Source organism: Zea mays, chromosome 2 (assembly GCF_902167145.1).
Source record: "Zea mays cultivar B73 chromosome 2, Zm-B73-REFERENCE-NAM-5.0, whole genome shotgun sequence".
Lineage (NCBI taxonomy): Eukaryota > Viridiplantae > Streptophyta > Magnoliopsida > Poales > Poaceae > Zea > Zea mays.
Genome location: NC_050097.1, coordinates 109,022,248 through 109,049,648, shown reverse-complemented (window position 1 = coordinate 109,049,648; position 27,401 = coordinate 109,022,248). Strand labels below are relative to the sequence as shown.

At 40.5% G+C, this 27,401-nt stretch overlaps 1 pseudogene; it reads right to left on the bottom strand.

The window, feature by feature from the left end:
- Positions 1–13,862: 13,862 nt before the first annotated feature.
- Positions 13,863–14,837, bottom strand: LOC109944536 (uncharacterized; annotated as a pseudogene).
- Positions 14,838–27,401: the final 12,564 nt, after the last annotated feature.

Genomic DNA, 27,401 nt, shown 5'->3' with positions numbered 1-27,401 from the left:
CGTGGAAAAAGATAAAATTCTGCTTTCATTGGTGGACAAAGTGAAAAAAGACAAAGCAAAATTTAACGCTCAATTCGAAGATCATAAAGCCAAAGTTGAAGACCTTCGGAAAAAACTTGCCGAAGCTAATGAAAATTTTGAACTTGCAAAAGTGAAGCAAGAAATAAGTGAATGGTCGAACACTAGGCTGGAGAAAAATGTTGAAGAGCTTCGTGAATCCAAGGAGAGATGCTTTGAGAAATCCTTGGATAGCGTAAGAAAATTGAAAACCATCTTTGCCAAGGTGGGTGCATATTCTTCCGAAGAGTATTTCATTCGAGGTGATCCCGAGGGTGTTAATGATTGGATAAGTGGAGAAGTCGAAGCTTTTGAAGAGATCCTCAGTGATTGCAGGGACATTTGTGCCTTCACCGGCGCTCGAGGGGTTGCAGCAATTCTGGAGAAGGCTGGTTGTGACCATGTTAAAGCTGCAGCCCAGACCGAAGCCGCCTTCTCCACAAACGACATGTAAGACCCCTCGGCCAAAGCTACTTTAGTGGGCAGAAAATTTTACTCCAATGTTTGGGTGAATGGTGGCCGAGAATTGGCCAACAAAATCATAAAGAAAAATGAAAAAGAAACCCACGATGCTCGAGAAGAAGCTAAACGAGACAAAGAAGCTGCCGAGCGCGCAAGGCGTATATGTATTATTATTGAATTTTAGCTTTGGTGTTTATTTTCTGGCTTCGGACTAATGGTTTGTCTACTACAGCTGAACTGTCACCGCTACCCGAACCATATGACCCCCAGGTCGATCCCGTCATGAAAGAGGCGCTGGATGTAACGAGTGTCGCTAATTCCATCGTCGACGAAGTCGTCGATAGGCTGCTGAATGAGGCCGCCGAGAAAATTCTTAAAGAAGATTAGGCTTTTATTGTAATGATACGATGTAACATTTTGTGTATAAGACAATTAACAGACATGTAAATTAATGTAATATATTTCTTTGCGATGCATGAAATTTACGCACATACAGTTTTGAGCCTTCGGTAAAAAAACACCCACTACACCATGACACAATATTGCCCACGGATTGTCTGATGGTAAAACACGTGAATAGCGTCGCACAGTCCGTCGGTAAAGAGTTTTGACGACAGACAATGTGTGTCGGTGAAAGTCTTGTCGGCAATAACCTTTACCAGCAGACATAGATCTACCGACAGACTATTTGTCGGCAATGTTTATGTTATTGCCGACAGACATATCTTTGCCGTCGTACAAATGTTTGCCGACATATTCTTGTGTCAACGACTTGTGTGTCGCTAAAAGTCTATATACCGACAGATTGTCTGATGTTGTTCCCTATGTGCAGTTTAAAAATCATGTATACAAATATATGCTAATGAAACAAATAATAAACTGATTATGATGCACATTGCAGGACAACTTGAATAATATGTAGCTCAGAATATATGAAATTTGATTACTAAAAGAAAGAGATCAATCTTTGACTTTGAATTCCAACATATATTGTTTTGGAACACGATTTGTGTGATGAACATATAAAAATAATAGCATACATGTTTTCTAAATTCTGAAGTGATCTTTCAGTTCTATTACATGCAAAGTCTAAAGATTCATCTAGCAAACTAAAATCTCTCCATCAGCTGGGTGTTACGCCAACGGCTAGCGTGCATGCGAGTAATCATTTTTTCACACACTTCAAGCACTCTGATCCTTGCTTCCAGCACCTCTTCCCTACAACATATTTCGATAATTTATCAATTACTATATCAACAGGTCTATAAACTCCCAACAGAAAATACAAACTGAAAGTTTAATAAAAGTATTAAATTGCAAAAAGTTCGGTGATACTGCAGATGAAAGTAAACCACAAAATATTTCATGTAAAGGATGACAAAAAATAGGACTGAATAGAGCTGCGGATTCGCATCCAGCGTCTGCATGCATACTCAGTCGATCACTGAAGTTTCGTTTTTTGTCTTTATACAGAGCTTGTTCGATTCCAAGTTGGGTGGCTAAAATGAGAATTAGATTACTAATGCACTTGAGACATCAATATTAGTAAAGAGAATTGACCACTAGCACGTGCAGAAAAGATGGAGGCTACTGATGATAGCTAATACTCTCTGATGATCCCAAACATGCTACTGATGAATCAAGAATCGAGCAAGCTACTCTATCTTGTATTATTTATTTATTAAGTTGATCAATATTGCCATCCACTCAATGCACTGTACAGACCTGCTCTAAAGTCTAAGAAAGTATCTTAGCTAGTTGTTAACCATACACTTTGTGCACTATACGACAGAGTTAAGGGTGAATGGAGAGATGGAGTTTTATGAAGTCATTTAGGTGGGCACATACTATACCTTGACAACAGCAGCATGCGTACTTTGTCAGTATGAGCAAAGATGGGCCAAAAGATCACCGAATAAGTTCTGAAGAGGACAAAACAGAGACATGAATTTGGACATTAAAAATTAAGACAAAATAGAGACAGCATGCATAAAATATATGAAGAAAATAGTTTGTGTCTTGTGCCATTTCCTCTACTTATATGGAAGTGCTGCCAGTTAACAACAACATATATCTGATCATCTTTTCACTTTTAATCAAGCATATATCTGATCTGTACATAAGTATAGCAATGTGACATTGGTTAGTAAGTAGTAACTGTACTTGCAAGACATCTTGCCACTACTATTCATGTTATGTTAAAAATCCTAGCATTTTAGAGTTTGCCAAAGGGTTAGACATTTTTTTCGATCCAGTGGAGCATGCTGGTGAAAGCCCAAAACTGTGATTCTATTCTATTCTTTGAAAAAGGATCAGCAGTGATCGAAAACTGATATGCTAAACAAAGAAGCAGAAAATCTGCATGCCAAAACTGTGATTCTTTGAAAATAACTTCTATAATGCATGCTAAACAGATAGAATATTTCTGGTTATTGTCACAGCAGATATGCTAAACTGGGCCTGGGTAGTCAGTCAGACCTTTCGAATGACTACAACTACAAGTGTTTATGCCCAACCAGAGTTTGGTACAAGCTTTTCTTTGCCTCAGACAAGCAGAAAATCTGCATGCCATTTCATTAAGAAGAGTAACAAGTTACAAAACTAAATGGAGAAAAAAAATAAAGAAGCATCCCTGACTCAAACGGTGAAACCTTAGAACATGTGCACCACAAAAACAAAAACAAAGAAACAACCAAACTGAACTGTAAACTGGATGTCATTTATTTCAAGAGTCTGAAAACATATTTTCAGGCAAATCTGTAAATGAGAGGTAAAAGCAACACAGGATATAGGAATGCTGCATTATTATTGTTGTTTCTGCTTCGGGAACGATATAGTGTATGTGTTGAGTAAATCCCCAAATTTCATATTGCCTTTGTCAACTATATATATGGCTATGAAATTTAGGGCACTGGGTGGAGATAATTATCTAGTCTAACCATGGAGTCCTACAAAATTTTGGCAGGTGCTTCCAATTGAGTTAACTCGCCTTCCACTTCTCGAGAAGCTATATCTTGACAACAATAAATTGTCAGTTTTGCCCCCTGAAGTTGGTGCTTTGAAGAATTTGGAAGTGCTGTCAGTTAACAACAACATGCAGAGTATCTTTATTGTTTGATTTTCTTCGGAATTGAAGTGCATTTTCAAAAATTTACTACTACATAACTTTTAAAGAACATGATGCTCCTTTAATTACTTAAATGCTACCTAATTATATTGAAATCATGTAGGTGCTTGAATGCACAGTAGTACCATTCACTCTTTTTTTAATCCAATTCTACACTTATACACAACTATATATGAAGAAAATATTTACCTCCTGCTGTAGAACCTTGGGTCAATGTTGATTTTTTGTTACGACCCATCTAAAAATACAGAACATTAGAAGCTTGTTCCATTAATTACATAAATAAAATACAAGGTTGTAGTATTACCTTGTTTGTTGGCCATGCAACGGGCATAAAAAGAGCATCCCCCATACTCTCTACACCTAAGTATGGTCGTGGCAGAGTACTTTCCCTTTTTAGCACGTGAGTCACAAAAACTTGTGTGAACTCCCTTCCAAGAGGAACATCTCCCACCTTAGTGGTTGGGTCGATTGAGATAATATTTGCTATTGCAACAGGAACTTCTGATCTCATCATAGAATACTAGGTGAGTGCCCGTGCGTTGCAACAGGATCATATAATACCAATAAAAATATATATATAACACGGAATGACAGGTTAACTTTGCAGCGTTAATAAGTAGTAGAGATTTTACCAATGAAATTACACGGAGCCCAAAAGAGTAAAATTTGTTGAAATTATATGGAAAAGGGGGTCACATATGGATGATGTGCATATAAAGGTGATTAGAGATGAAGCGGGATGCCTCGCACCACGCGTATGGACACCGAGGAAAGCGGCAACATGGCACCGCGCAACGTGCTGACGAGGAACTTGAACGGGGATGAGGTCTGGACCTTGAAGACGACTGGGAGGGATGTGTGCAGGGAGCGGAGGCAGAGGTCGACATGGCACTTGGAGTTGGCTTGAAGTCGATCACCACTTCATCCTCCTCCACCTTGAGGAGAATCACTCCCTCCTCCTCCTGCAATAGAATCACCCCCTCCGCCTCATATCTATAAATAATTTAAGGAAATGACTGGACTGAATCAAATGAAGAAGAGAAACAAAAGATAAGAGAGATTTTCGCTCACTAGACAAGGATACCAACAACACTCATGCAGTGTTTCCCCCTAGGTAACAGGTCAGTTGTACGATACTGGATAGTTACAACAACCTGAAAATCATTGATAAGTCATATGTATATACAACGGATTGGTAACAAACCACATGCTCCCATGAATTCAACTTGTGTTGCTTAACTTAAAAGGGTTGTAGGTGCTCACTTCTGGCTCTGCTAGACCCATAAACCAGAAACTGTTTCTTAGGATCTTTGATCTTCAAATGACAGGAAACAAAACAAAAAGTTACTTGGTGGACATTAACATCATTTTCCGTAGGGGGCATAGTTTTTAAATGGTAAATCTTGCCAGTAACACAAGATCCGGTCGTCTTCTAACACATCTATAGATTAGAACATCATCAGGAACCTGAATTCAACAAAAAAATCAGAATGGAAGGGGATAAAGGCATTTGTGGCTACACTGCCCCAAAAGAAAGTTATTTGTATCACTGTGTAACACAATGTCAGGTAAGAGCAGGAGAACAATAAAAGCATGGTACTATGTTCTCGCTCGATTAAAAGTATAGTTTTTCTACAAAAAATGCATAATACATCCACAAATGCATACATGACACTACTCTACTGGTATTTGTTGTATTACACACAGCCATGCAGCCACTTCAGCCACCTAGATTAATACTACACAAAAATAGTTGCCGAAATACATGCTGAAGTGATGTATCATTTCCGATATAACCAGGTAAATAAAGTATCTAATTACAGAATCAGCAAGAAACTTACAGGTCAGCCAATGGAACCATTCCAGATCCATGATAGTTATCTATCTGGAAGGACCTTGAAGAAACAAGAGTTTTTGCAGATAAATATTTCTCCAAGCCAAAATCATCTGGGTCAACATCTAGCTCTCCATTCAATTGAAAAAAGATACTTTCCTACTGTGGTTCAGCTAGAGCTTTCCCGGTAACTGAAATGGGAAAAATAAAGACCATGTTATTAACTAAAATATGGAGATCTTAAATTACGCAATAGAAATTATTGACTGTACCTACCAGTCATGCATTTGTGAATGGAGTATGTTCATAGTTAATACCATATGCATGTGCTTCTCCTGCACACTCAAACATCCATATGTTGCCATACGAAATAGTGCTTCTAGAGCCTGCAGCCTAACTGCTTCTGTATCATCATTCATCATGACCATCAACAAGTCCAAGGCCTTCTCTGTGTACTGAGTAGAAAACTTTGTCAGTGCTCCTAATGATTTGCAGGCAGTTCTTCTCACCTATAATGTGAAAGAAATACAATAAAATAATTGCAATTTTAGGGAAAATGATACTACAAGATAATGATAGAACCTCGTAAATTCATCTTCAACTCCATGGGAAAAAATCCCAGCAGCACAGGGAATTTTTAGTTTAGGAGGTAATTTTTGCCCGTTGATGATAGAAACACCCATCCTGTCAGTTTTCATGACCTTCTTTTCTAGCGATTGTAGCAGAACACCCTCAGAAACTCGTTGAATTTTACCAAGTGCAGTGAATGCTTCCATTCTCACCTATGTGCACATGTCCCTAGCCATGGAGCTTAGCTGAGTAGAGAAGAAAGAGGAAGCATAAGCATTGCAGTGAAATGAAGCATGTTATTTACAGACAAAGTGTTTGTATATTTTGTTATTTGTTAAGAAAATTTGTAAAGAATACTTCAACACTATAGAATAAAGTACTTCAATATTAGACATTATTTCAGGTTCAACACTTTCTCTTTATAATATCACATGGATCTCTGCTGATATGAATCCAATGGTAAGCAGTGGGAGGCATGTCTTACTCACAAAGAGAGATTAAGTTCCTGACAGATGTGAGTACACTTTCCCTCACAAAGAGAGACCTTATAGCATTCAAAATTTCTCCCAAAAGAAAGACATCGTAGACTGTATAACACTGCTCTGCACTGTCTACCATTGTCCACCAGTACTTTTGAGGGGTACCCAAGTCATTTTGTCTGATCCTTAATTTGTGAATCATGGAAAAAATGCACACTCTTTGACAGTATTACTTTATTCAGAAGTCAAGAAACAAATGATAAAGTAAAAACCATGCATTTGTTCCATATAACACTCTTTGACAGATGGCTCAAGAACAATGGATACAAAAATCAAACCTTTGAGTTTGTCAACAAGTCCCATTTTGTATGTAGCGACTTTCTTCTTCAATTTATCCCTTGCCACCTTTCTTGACTCCCAGTAAGTGTTCTTATAGGTGACATTACTGTCATTCAACACTCCCGTCATTCAACACAACGTGATGAGTCATGCATTAAAACCTGTGAGCAGCTTTATTCCCACAAGATCATTCATGAGCACATGAAAAGGTACTGGTATAAACCACTATAGACCCCAAAACAAAATGTAGGCTACAAATACAATCACCTGTAAGAACTAAATCACAAAAAGAAGAAGCATTACTATCAAAATGGTTATGGAACGATTTAACATTCATAACAATTGATTTCTTCCCCTCTAAAACATACCAGGAGCTTAATGGCAGAATAATTTCTCTACATTGAACAGTAAAATAACGATGCTTGGACCTACATTAGGGGTAATGGAACCTTCTCAGTAAAGAAAGTGTACTCACATCTGTCAGGAATTATGGTGGTTCACCCATTTTTTTCTTGGGCCTGGAGGAGTTGCTGTCACCACAAGCATATTTTTTTGTGATCTCTGATCAAGAACAGACTAACTTCTAAGAATAATGGTTTCCTCTTCTAAAGTCAGATATGCGGCTCACATTCCAACAATAATATTTCTCCAAGCTAAAATCACCTGTCTTTATGGAACCTATATGTATGCCAATTAAAATTCACAAAATAATATCCATTTCCTTACTCTATGTATCCATCCAATAAAACTCAAGCAAGACAAAAAAAAGTGTGAACCACAGTAGGAAAGTATCTTTTTTCAATTGGCATACATATAGGTTCCATAATCAGTACTGTGTAGTATCATTTTAATTCTGTACAAAAGTCCTGAATCTGACGGTAAATGTCAAGAAAATGTTGTCTAAGATGGACGATGATCTCTTCTCGTCATGCCTGGCCAAGTACAAGGACAAAGAAGAAAAACACGTGTCGCTAGAAGCGAAGCATAAACTTACCTGGGAGAAGCTTGAGTCCGCTGCAGCTTTCCAGTCAGTGACTGGCCATACAGCCATCCTAGTGGGCCACCAACCATAAGCAAATCTGATCGCCACCCTCATATAGCTCATGTATGCCGAACAAGCAAAGGTGCTATTTCCCCTTTTGGTGAGGAGCAGCAAGTGTAGTGTTCTCTATTTTGCTCCTGCTTATTATTTTCTTTTCATTTGCTGGTATGAGTAATTGGTGTAGCAGTAAGTTTTAACTATTTCCCGATGTTTATGCTCATAAGGCAAGAATACATGTAACGTAAGACAACTGAGTGCCGACACTCTTTATATGTATATCTTTGCCTATAGATGGTTGAGCATATGTCATACAGTTTAATTTCACTTTCCAGCTTACCTAGGTTATATATATGGATGACTGGTATGCAGAACCATCAAGTGCTATTTGCTTTCAAAATGTCTAAAGCTTTGGTTTGTATTCCATCCATTGATACCACTTACAACTGTAATTTAATTTTCTCTAGAAGAAAATATTTGAGAAGCATCAATTTTAATACTCATCTTGTTTGAACCGCAATAAAAATCATACAAAATAGATAGATATGTCATAATTTTGAGTGCTCAAGATAGAACTTGCATGGAACTTCACTAAACCATGAGGGGATGTGTGTTGCAACATGTAGAATCAATACAACAATATAGCATGTAATACAGAAAAAACTCCATACAAACTAAGGCCCTAACAAACTCTTACCTGGATGAATGTTGCAACATCCTCCTCAGCCATACCTCCAATTTCACCAATGAGAACAATGCCTGAAAGACATAGAATAGTATTGAACATTGGGAACAATACAAAATGGGATGGAGCTGCGTTGAATGAAAAAACCATATGAATGTAGCATTTGAAATAAAGAAAAATGCAGTTTAAGTATTCAAATACCAGAAATTCCTTTATTTTTATTCTGTAAATTCACCATCCTCTTCGCAGCTTCTCTCACCAGGGAAAGTAAAATCATTTTCAGACATTTGACTTTCTGTTTGTCTTCAGTTAAAAAGGCAATGAAGTGAAATTAAAAGTCTAAGTTCTATTTCACTTTAAATATGCATATCAAGTAAAGAACTGCTAACTATTTCTTGAATCCTGGTGGTTTTATAAAAAATAGTGTTGAAGATAAATTCACTGCTGCACACATAATACTTGACATACTTGCTACTGCAATGCAAAAAAGAATATGCTGAAAAAACCTGCATGCATCTAGGAAAAAAAGAATACGCTGACAACACCTAAGGCTAGTATGTTGCAGTGATTAGTTATTAACTATACATACAAGACAAAAAATACTTCTGCTTAAAACTTAAGTTAAAACAGAAGGCGATGAGTATGATCACTCAGCCTAGAAACTCAACATCAAAATCACCGTAATTTAATGCAGTGTTAGGAACCTAAAAACTTGGAGTACAACAACCAAACAAGAATAAGCAAGGAATGACCTGTACAGTCTTGTCAAGACCTATCTCATTAGCCAAAATGACCTATACACTCTTGCCAAGATCCACTACAGGCCCACCTGCATAACCAACAAAATGAATGGTAAGATCTCCTACGACAGAACATAACTACATTGAAAGTAGATATTACATCACAGTAGTAAAGTAGGCACTGGTAATTTTCTGCCATTTATAAGAGCAAAATTTCACTTTGCACCCCTCAACTCTATCATGGAAATATTTACAAAACATAAATGAATTGAGAAAACTCTCTATGAACCAATAAAACAAATCCATTAGATGTTTACAGATCCAACACAAAAGCGTGAGTGTACATCAAAAGTAAGAAGGTGTTCAAGCAGTATGCCTAGCACATATATGCACATCAGAAAAAAAACAAGGACAATTGTTGCTAGCCATGTCTCACCTGTTGCCGAGTTGCATCTAGTTTCAAAAGCTCATCAGCCTCAAAGAAATTTGAGAACCAGCGAGATACATCTTAAGCTGATGACACCTACATCTCTTGCAACCATTAGCTACCCTCTTGCCCTAGAGAAAAAAACATTTTTAAAAAAAATAGGACCACGAGACTTACAGATCGAGGCGCTTGTAAGAGATGTAAAGGATTATGGCTATCTAAAACTCTCCCCAGCCGATTCTGACAGCTCGAAAGGCGACTGCTCCATGACTCTCGTCGGATTCTGGAAACTCGGGTGGAGCTGAAACACCACGCACTTGACTATGATGCTCAGATCCTCATTGTTTGCCGAGGATGCCCGCGCCGTGGATGCAAGGTGGCGCAACGATGGAAGCGGATTGCGGAGAGCGTGGCGCGGACCATCATTGCATCCGCGAAATGCATACAATGGATTTAAAACAAAAGTCAAACTGAGATGATTCATACCCCATTTTTAACTCCTTCAAGCCCATGCGTTTCGCTGCAAGGAATAAACATCAAACTCAATGCATTCGAAAATATGTCAACAAAGGTCAAAGACAAGAGAAAAAGAAAGGCTCAAAGAACATACCGATAGATCTTTTGTGCTGAATCTTTTTCTTCTGTTGTTCATACATATGTTTGTGTACAAAACCAATAAAATGCATTCATCTAGCTCAGTGCCGACGAGTAGGCACTCTGCCTCGCCAGCGGGCCACACGAGCGGGGACACACTCAAGCAGGAGCGCGCGGGGGGCGTGCGGGACGGTGGGGCATGGGTGCAGGCGGGGGCGGGGATAGGCGATTGAGCAGGGGCTTGCGGGCTCGGCGTGCGGGGCGCAGGCAGGAGGCACGCGGGTGAGCAGGTGTGTGCGAACGCAGGCAGGGGCGGGGGCAGGCGAGGACGCTAGAAGTGCGTGTTCTGAACCTCGCCGCCGGCCTCCTCCACGGCGCGCACAGAGCAGTGGAACGACGCCCTCTCGCTCGGCGGTGCGCCAGTAATAACGTGGTAAGTGAAGAGAAGTAGACGTACATAAGAAGTTGGAGCAGACTCCTTTTACGATCTCTTCGGCATCGTTGGTGTAGATGAGCCTCTTGACACACAGCGAGACCTGCAGACAGAAATGCTCAAGAAAATGATGGAGAATGGTCGGTTCACACTCGAGAGAGAAAGTAGGAGAGATTGGCTAGCTACTGACTGTCTTGGAGTCGCCGAAGTTGTCGATCGCGCTGCTGGCGATGGAGTAGAGCCTGACCTTGTGCGGCTTGCCGTTCTTGTCGATGCCATTGGCGATGACGCCGATGGACTGGCCCTCTCTGTATGTTGTTTATTATTTTCTGTATTCTAGCAACCTATGAATAAAAGTGAGCATAATGTAACAATCAATGGCATAGCTCCTGAACTAAAGAAAGTAGGCATGCTGGCAAAAACATTAACTACATCACTATATAGAAAGGCATACAAAACATATTTTATTAGACAGTGGGCATGATATCTCCTTAACACAAGAAAGACAGTGGAATTCAAATTGAGGGTCATCATCCTTCCACTTATAAAAAGTTAGCTCATCTAGTAATTTTATGGTTGCACAATGCATATGAAGCCCTTGGTTTCTCCTCTGACAAAAAATTATAAAATCACTACTCGATATAGGAAATAATCAAACAAAACTCCCACCAGATACTCCGAGCTCACAAAAAAATTTACTCAAAGATAAATTCTATCCCACCAAATCAACTCATTATTCTACTAAATAACTGGAACTGAAGTCTCTACAGAGCTAAAAGTTGTAAGCAATAAAAAAATATAGAGAGCTAATAATGTAGACAATAAGTACAAAATTTCAAAAAAAATCAATTTGAAGAACCTCCTCATTCATCAACCTATAAAAAATCAAGGAACTTCAGACAGTTTTCATGTGTTAGAAAATTACCATACCATCATACCCCAAACTGAGAACAAGTATTCCATATCACTCTTTATAAATTAGGTCTAGTCGTCTAGGTCAGCACAACTTTCACCATATAACAATTTCCTTTGTCAAGTACAAATATATTTGAGCATCGACCAATGGCCAAACAAAGGAGTTAGTGTTGATCATCTTATGTCACAACTAACATTATGTCATTGATTTACAATCTGCGCATATATGTTGTACGCACTGCTCATGTAAACATAAGGGCAATTACCACCTAGCCATGATATACATAGAGACATGATTCATAAATGCTTAAACTTAACAAGGCTTGATATACAGAGCGACATGATGCATGGAAATTGATGTTTAAGGACTAACTTCTTTAATAGGATTGCCTGACAAAGGCATGAGAAATTCTGATGGAAGTGGGTAATCCACCATGGCCAGATAATCAAATGAATAGTCGTAACATGTAATTTGGCACACAAGTTAGAAGTAGCTTTATAACACAATGGTCAGTAATCAAATGAAGGCCAAAGAAAACATGTAGTACTATGCATTATATGAAAGTATAATAATGGCAAACAGAGGGAGGGATCTGATCAGCTTATTAACCCATATCACCAGCTAAAATGCAAACATAAATAGCTAACAAAATGTATACAGTTGGAGGCCAACAATTTGGTACTAAATGATAAATAAAAGCCAATATTAGTTACTCCGGCATGCAGTTACTTCTGTGAATATCAGAGCATCCGGATCTCTTCTTAGTCAGTAGCAAAAAAGGAAAGTGAGGCAGTTACACACACACTCGTTTATCATCTAGCTAAGCCGCCGACTACTCGTACTATGCGTTTACCAAGTCGATGCGTCTAAAGAAAAGTGAGGCAGAGTGCTGATAGCATAACATCAATGCGGTGACTCGGGTGAGGAATGAGGTCAGGAAAACAATGCAGTATGTACCTAGTGCCTGCAAGTTGGTTCAGAGAGATCAATATGCTTTCTTCCACCTCAAAACTTCACTGAGACACGCAGGGGAGGCAGAGCCCGGAAACGAACGACGGAGCCAATTCATGGCTTCGTCCATGGAGACAGACAGAACCCCATTCCCTTCCAGACTGTTTGTCGTTGATGTGAATGCAACGCGCGGCGAGGGCGAGGGCGAGCTACATGGCTTTCCCCAAACTCGCTTTGGCGCTTTCAAATCTTATGACATCACATCACTCGCCTAACCCCCTTCTTTTTTTCTTCTTCTTCTTCTGTGAATGCGTTGCAATTGCAAGGGAAGGACTAGGAGGGCCGGAGAAGGAAGGAGGGATTTCTGACCTGCTTTGCTGCCTGGTGTAGAGTGTTCTGGAGAATACCGCAACAGCACAGTTCCACTTGCTTCCCTCTCCTCTCTCCCTTGGCCCCACGGACTGCTGGAACCGGGCGGCGACTATGTACCCCTCACTGACTCCGGCGACGAGCTCCTGGTCTCAGAGGAAGGGCCGCTGCCGCGCCGGAGAGCGTGCTGATGAGATCCTCGGAATGGAGTGGATGTGAACGATCCGTGGGAGAGCGGCGGACTAGAGGGGGAAGGCAGGGTGGCGGCGGCTCACGCGGGGTGGGGGAGGGGGAGGCGGGGGGACGAACGTGGGTGTGGGCGGACGAATGGTGTAGATTTACGGAAGCGAGCGGACGGTGCAGATTCACCGAAGGCAGAACCAGGGAGGCAACCTACCCCTTGCAGCCTTAATAGTACTGTATATATATATATATATATATATATATATATATATATATATATATATATATATATATATATATATATATATATATATATATATATATATATACACTGGTTTTTAGTACTGGGGTGAGGCCCTGATAATATGGGGGCCCTGGTCGGGGGCACTGCTCGACCCCCGCCAGGGCCGGCGCTGTTCATGTATTGCCTCTTTGCCCACTATATCTGGGTACAAACATGGCCAAGAATGACTATTATGTCTGGTTCATTTAAACTACAGAACCTATCAATGCTTTCTGCTGGACTTCAGTTGGTAAATGTTTTTCAAACTTCAACTTAATTCCACTATATTTCTCACCAATTTATTCTGCTGGTCTTCCAAATTGGTAACTGTTTTCCAAATTCTGCTTGATTAACTAAGCTTGCATCCCCACATCTCAAATCACTTAGCATAAGAAAGCAGAACAGAAAATCATTCCACAAACACTACTTGATTAACTAAGCTTTCATTCCCATATCTCAATTCACTTAGCATAAAGAAAGTAGAACAAAAAATCATTCCACAAACACTCACATCGATGCAGCCCTTATAAAGATGTTCCCTCCAGAACCACCTCACCCTTCTCATTGCTATCCCCACCGTTGGCGAGAACTGTGCCATTCATGACCAGGTCCTCAGCAAACAGCCACACGATGCCACCACCGGCACCACCATAGTCCTTCTCAACGCCGGTCGAACCCCCTTTGCTCCCGTAGCTCCAGGGGTGTTCGAGGTCAGACCATGCATAGGCATGGCCGCCCCATGAATCCTCCTGCGTCTGCCCTTGCTTGACGAAGCAGCTGGCGCCATGGCCACCGTGCCCGCCACCGTTGCCGTGCGTCCCCGTGGGAACGCCAATGGTCCGGTCAGGTGGATCACCAGCGAGCGCGGTGGTATTCACAACGACCGTGTCAGCGACCGTGATGTTGGTGGCAACCAGCGAGACCCTGCCGGCTGTGACGCGGACGCCGCGGCTGAGGTGCACCTCGCCTGAGAAATTGGCGGATATAACACACCCGTACTTCTCGCAGGTCAGGGAGGCACCAGAGAGGAGCACGAGGCTGCCGTTCCCCATGATGTAGACATCGACGTCCAGCTCCACTTCCTCGGAGACCTCACAACGCGTGTGGAAGTCCCCCTTCCTGTGGAGGTCCCCCTCACATGTCGTCGTCGGCGACGGCGGGTCCGGGGGCGGGAGCGGGGGCGACGGCGGTGAGTAGTCGTGCCACATCAGGATCGAGTACGGGTCCGGCTTCGCCCGATCTGAAGCCTCCGCTCCGCCGCCCCGGCCGAGGTCGGCGTTCCCGAGAACCACACCGAGCAGCAGCAAGAGTCAAAGATTGAAGAGGGGACAGAGATGACAGGCCATGGAGGGGGGAGGCGGGGCGGCGTACTGGAGGGGGGAGGCGGGGCGGCGGCGGCTCACGCGGGGTGGGGGAGGGGAGGGGGAGGCGGGGGACGAACGTGGGCGTGGGCAGGCGGACGGTGTAGATTTACAGAAGCGAGCGGACGGTGCAGATTCACCGAAGGCAGAACCAGGGAGGCAACCTACCCCTTGCAGCCTTAATAGTAGTATAGATAATATGACTTCTTTACCAACCTAATAAAATATGCGAAGTAAGATTACAAAGTTCAAATAATGAAACATAAATATGAAGTGATAGATGAGAAAATTACAGGATTATCATCCGCATTTTGAGATGATCCATGATTTCTTTGAGGTACCATTGCTGCAATGTCTCGCCTGCAACTTTGCTCTTCAATATTATTAACATCTTCACGATTCCTTGGACGACCCACAGTGCTTGCAACTCGCCTAGTAAGTTGCAAGTCATCTTCAACCATATTTTGTGAATGGTCATTACCATTGTAATCATGTGCCACCTCATGTGAACGATGCACCCTTGAGTTCTAAAGGAAAATAAAAAGAAAAAAGTGTTAGTGAGATAAAGGAAACAAGCCTAATTAACATGATAGACGCCGAACTGCTTGATATATGCTACAATGGCTAAACATATGCGATATTATATCACCTGTCGAGAATTAGACCCATGTTGTGAAGGGCTTTCTATATGTTGCACCCCTTGAGCTGCTACCATCATTTGATAAATTTGATCCATTTTATCTTTCATCTGATTCATATCCTGTCTTAATGCTCTAACCTGACTGCGAGCTTGCAATGCCATTTGAAGCTTTGTTGATATTTTCATTTGAGTTCCAGGGGTACCTACATCTTGTGGAGTTGGTCCTAAGCCTAAACCACGAATACGACCTCTTGGTTCTTTCTCTCCAAAAACATGTGCATATAAATCACCATCTTCAATACTTCTATCCTTCAATCCTAGCTTCGCAGCAACAACTTCTTCAAATTTATTCTTAAGAGAACCACATATATATTATATTTTGTTCACCTATATTTTAATTATTACAGAAATCATAAATAAATGTACTCACAATGAATATTTCTGCTCCAGGTAGAGGTACAATATCCCCTTCTTTGTTCTTACGCGTGTGTGTTCTAACATATATTTCATCTCTTCTCGCAGGGCGTCCTTGTTGTTCAGCCTACAAGAAAAAAAATGATTTGGTCAAGTAATTGACTAGATTTTTCATAAATAAAACTAATGATTATACAAACTAGTGATTATAAGTTTTTTACCAGTTCATGCCCCACACGAGCATAACTTTTGCTGCCAGCTGCATGTGACATAGTCAGCTTTGAACGGTTATCTTTACCTCTGTTTGTACGAACCTAAAACATAAATAATAATTAGTCAAAACAATAAGACAAATTCATTCGTACAACAATGTAATGAAGGTTTATATCTCAAAAAAGCAATTAAAAACAAATTAGCACGCACTTCAGCTTCTGGAGACATCTAATAAGTTATCAACCACTCCCAATTAGATTCTTTCACCCTTTCATCCTTTTTAGCAATAAGCTCTTCAAAACTCAATGTTTCATCAAAGTATTTCATCTTTAGGTCAGCCTTAAACTCTCTCTACTTTGTTGCTGCATATGTTATAACATAATCTATACCAGATTCATCCAACTCATAGTATTCCTGTTTCAATAAAATTGTAGTTGATTACCAAATCTGCTCATAATAGGCTAAGTCAAATTAACTCAATAAATCAGATTACCTTCACTTTTGTCCATAACTCGAACTTCTTTTTATAATCAACTAGTCTCCAATCCTCAGAAGAAACCGGGATATTTTTCCTCACCAAAGTTCCTATGAAATTACCAAACTCTTTGTTGTTCCTACCAACAGGTTGGCCATATTCATTAAGGGTAATGGAGATTTTAGGCCCAGCACTATTTGAATATATGTTCTTCTTCAAGGTTGGGCCCCTTCCTTTCCTTATATTATGATGCCCAGCAGGTTGCTCTGTTTATTGCATGAGATAAAATAGATGAAAACATTTCTTGATAACTATTTTCAAAAGTTATATAGTGAATTTAAAGTTTGTTTGATTGTTACCTTCATCATTGATGGGATATTCAGATTCTCCATAACTATTTTCAGAAGTACTATCCTCATGGTTATCGTCAACAATATCCCTTTGAGTCCTTGATCGCAAAGTAGGACCATTAGTTGAATATGCTAATTTCCTTGTCTACACTCAAAGAAGTTGAAAACATTCAACATACAGGTTCAAAACATGAACTTATTAAATAGGAGAATACATTAACCTTGTGTTTCTTGTTGGCTCGATGTGATCCATTTGCTTCATTAACCATAGTACTAGGTACAGGGAGATTAAGAGATCTCATCCTCTTCATATTTTCTTTTATGTTGGCAGCCCTCTGCAGTTCATATTCATTGACCTCTGTTTCTTTACCCATTCCTCTTCCTCTTACAAACTTTACTCCTGAATCAAGACATAAAGAGATTACAGTCACACATTACAATGTAAAATGAAACATTTTTGCATACACAAATATAAACATATCTTACTTGCTAGGTTGGTTTTCGTCAATCATTATTCCATCTATATCAGTCCTAACACAACTACTACCACCAATAGAAACATTAACTTGTGTGTTTGCATCCAAATCTGGCAAGAAAGAACTTATTTCTGTACTATTGCCTAGCCTTTCATCCATTTCATACATGTCACGTTGTTTTGACTTTAAAACAGTAAACCAATCAGCATCAATAGGATCTTGCACATAGTAAACTTGAGTTGCTTGAGAAGCAAAAATAAATGGCTCATCTAATTCGTTGTCACCAGTATTGAATAAATGCTTGAAGTTGACCATTGTCACCCCAAAATTGTCTATTTTGACCCATTTGTCTCGTACTCGGTTATCAATCGAATCACATTTGAACAATACTAATTTTCCTTGGTGATGGTAGTTCAGCTCAAGAATGTCTTTTATAACACCATAATAAGTTTTGCTCATTGATATTGGGTTATTATTGTTTGTCCCATCAAAACTTGTTGCATGTGCAACTAGGGCTACACCACTACACTGCACTGACCTACCTACATCATAAGAATGTGTATGGAAATTTATCCCATTTATAGTATAACTGTCATAAGAATGTGAACCATGTTAGGCTCCTTAGCTAATATTGTTATCTCATCAGGTACTTCCTCACCCGTTGTTTCCACCTAACGATATTGAAGATTGTTATTGCACTAAAGAAATAATGTGGAACTAGATGTTGTATAAACCATTTTCATAGATATTTACGTGTGACTTAAACCACTCGTGAAATGTCTTATAGTGTAAACGACTGATTGTTCTTTGATTTTGATGGCCAACCAAGTGAAGATATTCTATATGTTTACTGAACATACATTATACTTTAGTAATCATGAAATAAATGGATGATACTGATTATAAGAAATATAATGGAAAACTTACTTCAAGTAAGGCTCTATATGGTCATAGTTGAACAAGACATATCTATGTGCTTGAAGCCATGTTTTGTGGTCTAATGTGACACTATGCTTACCAACTAATCCTCGACCTTCGTTATGGAAGAAAGGGGTGGTATTGATTAAATCAACATCCAAGCCATCATCATTTCTTTTTTTCTGGTTAAATCTAGTTTCACCATGTAAATAGCGAGACCAGAATGTGAGACTTTCATCAAATAGATAGCTTTCCGCAATTGACCCCTCTGGGTGACTCCTAGTGCGAACATAGCCCTTACATCTCATTAAAAACCTATAAAGGAGAATGCCATATATGTTAAACCTTCCTATGAGTAAAACTAAGTTTAATTTGTTGCTAAAATATATTAAAATTTACCCCTCCACTGGGTACATATTAAGAAATTGAACAGGGCCAGCAATTCTGACTTGAGTAGGAAGATGAACCATTAAGTGTACCATAATATCAAAAAAGGATGGTAAGAATATAGTCTCAAGAATGCTTAGAGTCTCAGCTATTTCTGACTCTAGCTTATGCATATCGCTTATATGAATAACTGCCGAATAGATTTGCTTAAAAATTGCTCACACGAATCAGCGCACTACTAACTTTTTCTGGTAATATCCTTCTCACGGAAAGTGGAAGTAAATATTGTAACAAAACATGGTTATCATGGCTCTTTGGCCCAACAAGCTTCTTCTCCTTCATGTCCACATTGCTTGTTATATCTGATGCATAACCATCAGTAAATTTTACTCCTTTTAGTAGTTCACAAAATAATGTCTTCTTAGACGCACTCATAGTATATGATGCTGGTGGTAAATAAAACTTGTCACCCACTGGAACAGGATGAAGCTCAGTTCGAATGGCTAGGGACTGAAGATCCAAACGATATTTCAAGTTATCCTTGGACTTTCGCTGAATGCCTAGGAGGGTGTTGACAATGTTATCACACACTTTCTTCTCGATATGCATGACATCTAAATTATGTCGTAACATTAAATCCTTCCAATATGGAAGCCTAAAAAATAGACCTCCTTTTCCAAATGACAGTAGGCTCCCCTTCCTTATTTTTTACTTTCTTTTTATGTTGGCAACCTTTCCCATGCACTGCGTGCATATTCTCTGTTTGCAATAAAACTTTCTCTCCAGAAAGTGGTCTAGGCGTTGGCCTATCCTCAACTTTACCATCAAATGAATTTGGATCAAATCTATATGGATGGTTTGGGTCCAGGAATCTACGATGTCCCATATAACAATTTTTGTACCTTGTTTCAATCGTAGAGAACATGTATATGAGTGGCATTCAATACATGCTACTTGACCTGATGTAGTACATGCTACAATGTACCCTAGGCCCGGATAATCAGATATGGTCCATATTATTGCAGCACGCAATTGAAAGTACTCATGCTTTGCAGAATCATAAGTCCTTACCCCTTCAACAAACATATCCAACAGATCATCAATTAGTGGCTCAAAATAAATATCTATATCACTACCAGGAGATCTACGGCCTGGAATCAACAATGAGATAATGAAATTTGTTTGCTTCATACACAACCATGGTGCAAAGTTATATGGGATGAGAATAACAGGCCAAATGCTATAGCTAACATTCATGGACCTGAACGGATTAAAACCATCTATAGCTAAAGCAAGTCTAATGTTGCGACTGTCAGAAGCAAACACTGGGTGCTTTTGGTCAAAATCCTTCCAGAGAGGTGAATCTGCAGGATGCCTTAGTAATCCATCTTGTATACGCTCCTCATCATGCCACCTCGTGTCACTTGCTGTCTTAGATGATAGAAATAACCTCTGAAGCCTTCTTTTTATTGGAAAATAGCGAAGAACTTTGCATGGAACCTTGTGTACACGTTTTCCTTTAAACTTCTTTTTGATTTCCAGCGTGACTTTTCACATGTGGGACATGCATCACAATTAGCATACTCCTTCCTAAACAAAATACAATCATTTTCACATGCATCAATTTTGATATACCCGAGTCCTAGACACTTAATTACTTTCTTTGCTTCATTGAAATTTTTTGGCAATGCCAAGCCATCAGGGAAAGCCTCCATTAGTAGATCTAGTAGCATATCAAAACTTTTATTTGTCCACCCTCCAAGCAATTTCAAGTGAAGAATTCTTATTAAGAAATGCACCTTTGAGAACTTCTTACACCCTGGGTATAGCTCTTGGGTATTATCTATCACTAACTGATTGATGGCTTCTAAATCTACATCAGTTTCATCTAAACCATCAGATACTTCAAAATCCCCTTTATCATCAAGACCACCAGCCATGTCTTGAATCAAATTGGCTATGTCATCTTCATCTGAATTGTTTGTAGCCTCTATATCACTAAAGTCATGAATATTAGTAGGCATAGAGTATGTTTCTCCATGATAAGTCCACCTTTTGTATCCCTCTTGAAAGCCATCACATATCAAGTGCGAACGAACTTCATTTTCATCTTTCCATAGAGAATTAACACATTTTCTACAAGGACATAGAATTCTATTTCCACCTATAGAATTGCTAAACGCAAACTCAATAAATCCAGCTACCCCATCTATGTAGACCTTCGTGTGCCTATAAATATTAGGTACAAAAATGATATGTTGGTCAAAGGTGATTACTACAAAATAATGGTTTATAGTACATTGTCAGAAATATACCTAGGTTCATTCATCCACCTTTTATCCATGGTGTACCTTAACAATTAATAAGATGAAATGTACCCTTCCTAGCCTCAAAGTAGAGGTGCAAAAAAGGCTAGAAAAGGGGGGATCATTACAAGTAAGTTTGGAGCATCAACAAAACTTACTATGCCAACAAACAAGGAAATGGAATCTCAGATCCCCAGCTATCCTAAACTGACTATGCCAACTGCATAATGTGATGACGCAAGTAAGTTTGGAGTCTCGAAACATTTTTTGCTTAAGCTGAGTAACCTTACTTTTCCATTTCATTGTCTGTGTTGTTTCTGTTCTTTTAGGCTGACTCGGAGACAGATGAGGTATATGCATAGATGACATCACAACATGCTACTAGACTATTTATTCATATGCCTATTAGGACATTCATGTTTTATCCTTCATCCTTTTAGAATCATTGTACTGCTAATTATTTACTTTGCAAGTTTCCGATCCAAGCATTCTGTATTCATTTGAGTAAACCTGCTAAATCACTTGTTTTCAAAGCAAGTGCCATTGTACAAATTTATTTTAAATTCATGGGCATGAGAGAAGGAACATGATTTTATACAGGGATGCTCCTTCATTACGGAAGACCATGCAGAACATGTTAATCCCATTGCCACATCAATTGATATTACTACTTCTATGGATATGCGTCTAATGATGAATAAGATCAAGGTGATACACCCAGGGACATGGGTAGCAACAGGCCAATAGCCATACAACAACATGAAGAAAATAATCACTAGAAGGTTTAAGGCTTTCAGCATCTAAGTAAAACTGAAAACCAACAAACATGGACATGGGCAGCAACAGGCCAACAGCCATATGCACATACCTACAAGCTACAGTACAACAGAGCACAGAGAAAACAGGGACAAGATCTGAATCTGGATTATGGAGACCGAAGACTGGAGACCATACCTGCACGCCGGCTACTGGCGCCGCCGTGCCGGAGATGGAGGAGGGGCCGAGCGGGTGTGACACCCCAGTGTCACCTAGGGTTTCTCTCAGTGCTAACCCAAGAATCAACATTTCATGTGAGCCAAAGCATGAAGCATCAAATTAACTTAAGAATGAAAAATCTACTAAGTGTATATCTAAAGAATCGTGTTCCAAACAAACAAGATTTTCAAAAAGTGGGGAAACGTTGAAACCCTAACACCAACCCTAATCAAGCTATCTAAGTAGAGATAAAGAAAAGGGGTAAAAGACCATGAAAAATATAAAATCATGGCTTAGGCCAATTATAAACATTGAAATATACTAAATAAGCTACAATAAAGATTATGGAAGCTTGGCCAAAATAATTTAATAAAAACTCCAAACAAGCTTCTCAAGTGGAGGTTCATTAGGGATTTCTGAAATTCAGATTTCTGAATTTCAGCCCTTGAGCCAAAGACCGAGCATGTTCACCTTGATCCCTAGCTCAAATCCTAATGACCCCATTGACAAAAATGTGCCTAACTAATCCCTCTACCTCATATCAGAGGAAGGCATCAGGACGCGTGCTCTGGACACGTCAAACTTGGGATCTTCTCTCTGTGCGCGGCAGTGAGACAAACCCGATTTCTCCCCTCTCTATCTCTTGATCCAGTCAGCAAAATGTGCAAGCCTCCAGACACAAATGACAAAGGAATGTCAGGGGAAGATATCTCTCAACGGGATCATGGCCATAATCTCAAAGATTTGGAGCCAATCCGCGCTTGAACTCGACCTCTCTCTGCACTGCCTCGTGCTCGACGTCGTGCCAGGCGCCAGAGCACGCACTGGCGTTCACCCGCGCACGCCCCGAGCACTTGTCAGAGCCTCGCCCTCGGCCATGCTTGTCCGCGCCTATAAAGCCTCCCCGGGCGCGCCTCACCTCACCCCGTGCTCACCTTTGCCGGCCACACGCTTCTCCTTAGCTCCGGCGAGCTCTCTTCCGTCCGCCATTGCCACCCGAGCCCCGGCCACCGTGGCCAGCCCACTCCGGTCACTTCCAAGCCACGCCAGCTGCTCGGCTAGCTTCGCCAATAGCTTGTGAAGCTTCCCAAGCTCTCGGACCCGGTAGAACTTCATCGGAGGCCCGAGATCGTCCTCGCCGGACTTCGGTCGCCCACCTGCGCGCGTGGACCGAGCAATCCAGTGAGTCTTTTTCCAATTCCTTGCACACACACCTTCCTTGATCCCTGGTGAAGCTCTCTGATCCATTTGATTGATCAATTGTGCCCTGGATAGGCCAGACTCCTCGCCGCCGACGAGCTCCCCCGCCTGTGCACGTGGACCGGCCGACTCCGACCATCCCCGACGGCGACCCGCACATCACCGTGACCCTCAGAACCTCCCCTACACCCTCGACCAACTCACTGGAGCAGTCTCGCCCCCGGTAAGCCCCTCCGCCCTTCCCTCCGCCGCGAGAACTGTTTAATTGGGGGAAGGACCTCGGGTTAGGTTTAGAGGAACTCTAGGGGGTTTTCTGAACTGTCAGTGACACATTTGAATAGTAACCCAAGGACTAGTCTGTAAGGGAAATTGAAAACACCCGCCAGGGACCCCGATGCAAAGTCGTTTCCCATTTAATCATTTCTGTTTAATCTTTTTAATGAACAGAGAACTTAGGAAATTCATAACTTGAGAAATATTTAACTAAAAATGTCAAACCAATTTTGCTGGATTCTAAATATTATGGACTACCAATTAAAAATAGTGAACCTCATGCTTTCTATTTTAAGATTTAGAGTTTGGAATTAAATACAGAAACTGACCAAACCTTATTAAATTAAAGAAAATTAGTTATGCTTCTGTGCTGAACCTAAGAAAATTTGTAGATGTTCAAATCGCATTTAAACACTGTTTAAAAATAGTTAGAACCCCAGTATTGAAAATTTAAGTAGGGATATCTATTAAAAGCCATCCCTGCCCAAAACTTAGGAAAATCAGAAAGGCATTAGAAAATAATGAACAGCTAGTGCAATTATTTTTCCTAGCCTACTTAAGTAACATAGAACCTAAGAAAAATAAAGGGATCTCTAGTCCAGAACAGAATCAAAGTAAAATGTTTTATTAGGCATTAATCAAACCAGAAAAACAATTATTAGAATTATAAAAATAATTATAAAATTAATTATAAAAATCCAGTGGACTTGTAACCACTAGAACTCCACTACAAAAATGATCAACACCCCAGGCCATCATTTTAGGTAGGGTAAACAAATAGAACTTGATAATGTGTCATATTTCAATTAAATCATGAGCAACCCAAAAATGGTGCAATAATGGGCAAATAAAATTTTACTAGATCAATAATGAGATAGGCCACCAGAGAAAAATGCAAAACTCAATTGGAAGCTGCAAAATAATACACATTGCCATACTTCATGAAAAAGGCCATTTAATCCAAATAATTCCTACCACCCTTCCCTTAAGCAAAAATATTCCAAACTTCAGAATGATTGCTCTTGCACAAAGAAGAAGCTAGGAAAAATCAGAAATTTGTTGTTTGATATTTTTCAAATATAGTGGTAGTAGAAAGCACCCATTTGACTAGAAACTTTAGAAAATCATAGTAAAATAACTAAAGGATATTAGTGGCTGTTGGGGATTTGTTCTCAAATACTATGAATCAAGAACAAGGCAACATAAAATGTTAGATATTAACGCCCTTCGTCCTTCGAAACGTTATTTCTCTTAGGATATAATGATCTTCAGACGAAGGTTATGAAGGACATACCTTCGAACATCGAAGGTATGAAGGTAATAGAAGGAAGTGTGTAAAATACAAGAGATAACATAAACAGTCATATAGCATTATCAACTCATCTTCATTATATTATCATGAGAAAATAAAAACAATATTGAATTACATTTAGTACCTTCGACTTGATAGACAGTAAACGTACGAGCGTGATGCCAAAGCAAATGCCAAGTCAGCATGAACAGTACGGGAGTACTGTTCATCTATTTATAGGCACGGGACGCAGCCCATGTAAAATTACATCCAGACCCTTTACATTTGTTAATAACTCTATAGTAATTCATCGGGGTCTAGATGGCCCTTTCCCCTTTAAGTCGGTTTCCTTTTTCCTGTCAACATGCCGAAGCTCCCTTGCATACAGCTTCGGCTCTGTTCCATCCTCCGTTTCCCTTGTGCTTCTTCGCATTATGATTTTGACTCATGTCCGAAGGGTCCATGTCCGAAGGTACCTATTCATGTATTATACTCTAGAAACATCGTTAAATCACATTTTTTAGGACCTTCGGAGGTCGAAGGCCCCCAACAGTAGCCCCTCGCAATATTAATTTGTTAGAATGGTAAATTCAAATTGCGATATGGATGAAGGCCTTAAGCCGAAGGTCCGAATAAACACCTTCTCTTTGCTAGAATAGCAACAGTCAATGACAGGCGGGGCCCTCCCACTTGCAACGCACTGGGCGTATAAATAAGAGCGCACTGCGGGTACACTTGGCACGCTTTCTTGCCATCTGCCCTTGCTTTCTCAATACTTTAGCTCTTGGACACCAACGCTTGCCTGGCTTTTTAGACTTTTTAGCTTCGGCCTTAAAAGCACGTTTTCGACATTTCCGAAGATGTCTCAAGATAACAAAGCTGTCGCCGAAGCAAAGCTGAGCCTTTCTGAAGAGAAGAATCTTGGGTTTATTGAATCGATAGCAAAGACGAACACAGAGAAGATCACTAGGAAGATTTTAGAAGGTTTATCTGAAGATACTGGTGAAAGTGACAGCTATGATATAGAAAGTAGGTGAAGACTCCGAAGATCGACCGTGGCGACCTAGTCATGCAGTCTTCGGAAAATCGAGTATTAAACAGAATCATCTCGATAACATGAGGGGAAGATACTTTCGAGACATGTCTACTGTGAGGGCCGATGACAGAGAGAGGACTGTGCCTACTCCCGAAGAGAATGAAGTCGTGATCTTCCGAAGCTTTTTTAAAGCTGGGCTTCGTTTCCCCTTAAGCAAATTTGTGGTTGAGGTTTTAAAGATCTATCAGGTTTACCTTCATCAAATTACGCCTGAAGCGATTATAAGAATGGGAATCTTCGTCTGGGTCGTGAGAAGCCAAGGCTTGGAGCCAAATGCAAAAAGTTTCTGCAATATGCATGAACTGCTTTATGAGACGAAACCCTGAGGCAAAGAGCAATATCATAACAACTTTGGTTGTGCTATAGCTTCTTCGCTAGTTCTGGCTCGAGCTGCCCCGTGCCAACCTTCCGGAAAAGATGGCCTGGGGACTGGATGAAGGAATGGTTTTACGTGAAAAATGACTTAAAAGCTCGAGAGGACATTAAAGATATTATCATGCGCCCTATCTGGCAGCGCTTCGGCCTTCGGAAACCGAAGGTGGAAATTGATGAAGCAGCCAAAAAATGCCAAAAGGCCTTCGGCACAGTATGTTGTTTCATCGGGACGAGGGATTTGGTCCAGGAGCACATAGCCTTCAGAGTGTGGCCGCTTGTAGAGCAATGGGAAATGCCAAAGGAAACTATCAATAAAACTGACGAAGGCGGACTGGTTAGATTGAAATATACCTTCAGATACGAGGGTAAGTTTATTGAACCAGATGATGATTGGCTAAAATGCATCGAAGCTACAAGCGACGAACTTCTTGGACCATATTCAAAGGCAGAGGATAACGCGCTGCCTGTGACCTTCGGAAACCGGAAGAAGAAAAGGTTGAATAGAGTTTTCGATGCTATTGGGTTTATGTACCCTGATTATCGCTACCCGCTGAAAGGGCAAAAGAGAAAAAGTGCCACTTCTGGAAAAGGAGATGCTTCAGTTACTCTAAGTGAGGCCGCGCCAAAGAGGAAGAGGGTGAAGGTCCTTACTCACCGACCGCGCTTCATCGAACCGGCCTCAGTGCCCGACTTTGGTGGTGAGACCTCTATGGCTATTGAAGCCAAAGGACCTGCTCTTACACAAAAGAATGAAGAGCCGGCTGCAACGCCGAAGGCTGATAAAATTGAAGGGTCGAGAGCTGAAGGGACAAAAACATCAGAAATTTTAAGTCCTTCGGCTGAAGTTGAAGTGCCAAAAACCCAAAAAGGTCCAGCAGTGACCCCCAAAAGAAAAAGGATGGTTAACGTTCTGGATGTATTGGAGACAATAAAGTCTTCGAGCACCATACCAAAGAAAATTGTCGAAGCTCCCGAAGCGCAAATCGAGACAACAGCCTCTGATGCCGGAGCTACAAAGCACCAAGCTGAAACTGAAGCTGGGCCTTCAGAGCCCGCCAAGGTGAAATCCTTGGGAACCATAGAAAAAGAAACAGAAGCATCAGAACAAATTTTGGCTGAAGAAACTAGCACTGCCACCCCCGAAGCATTTTCCAAAGCTC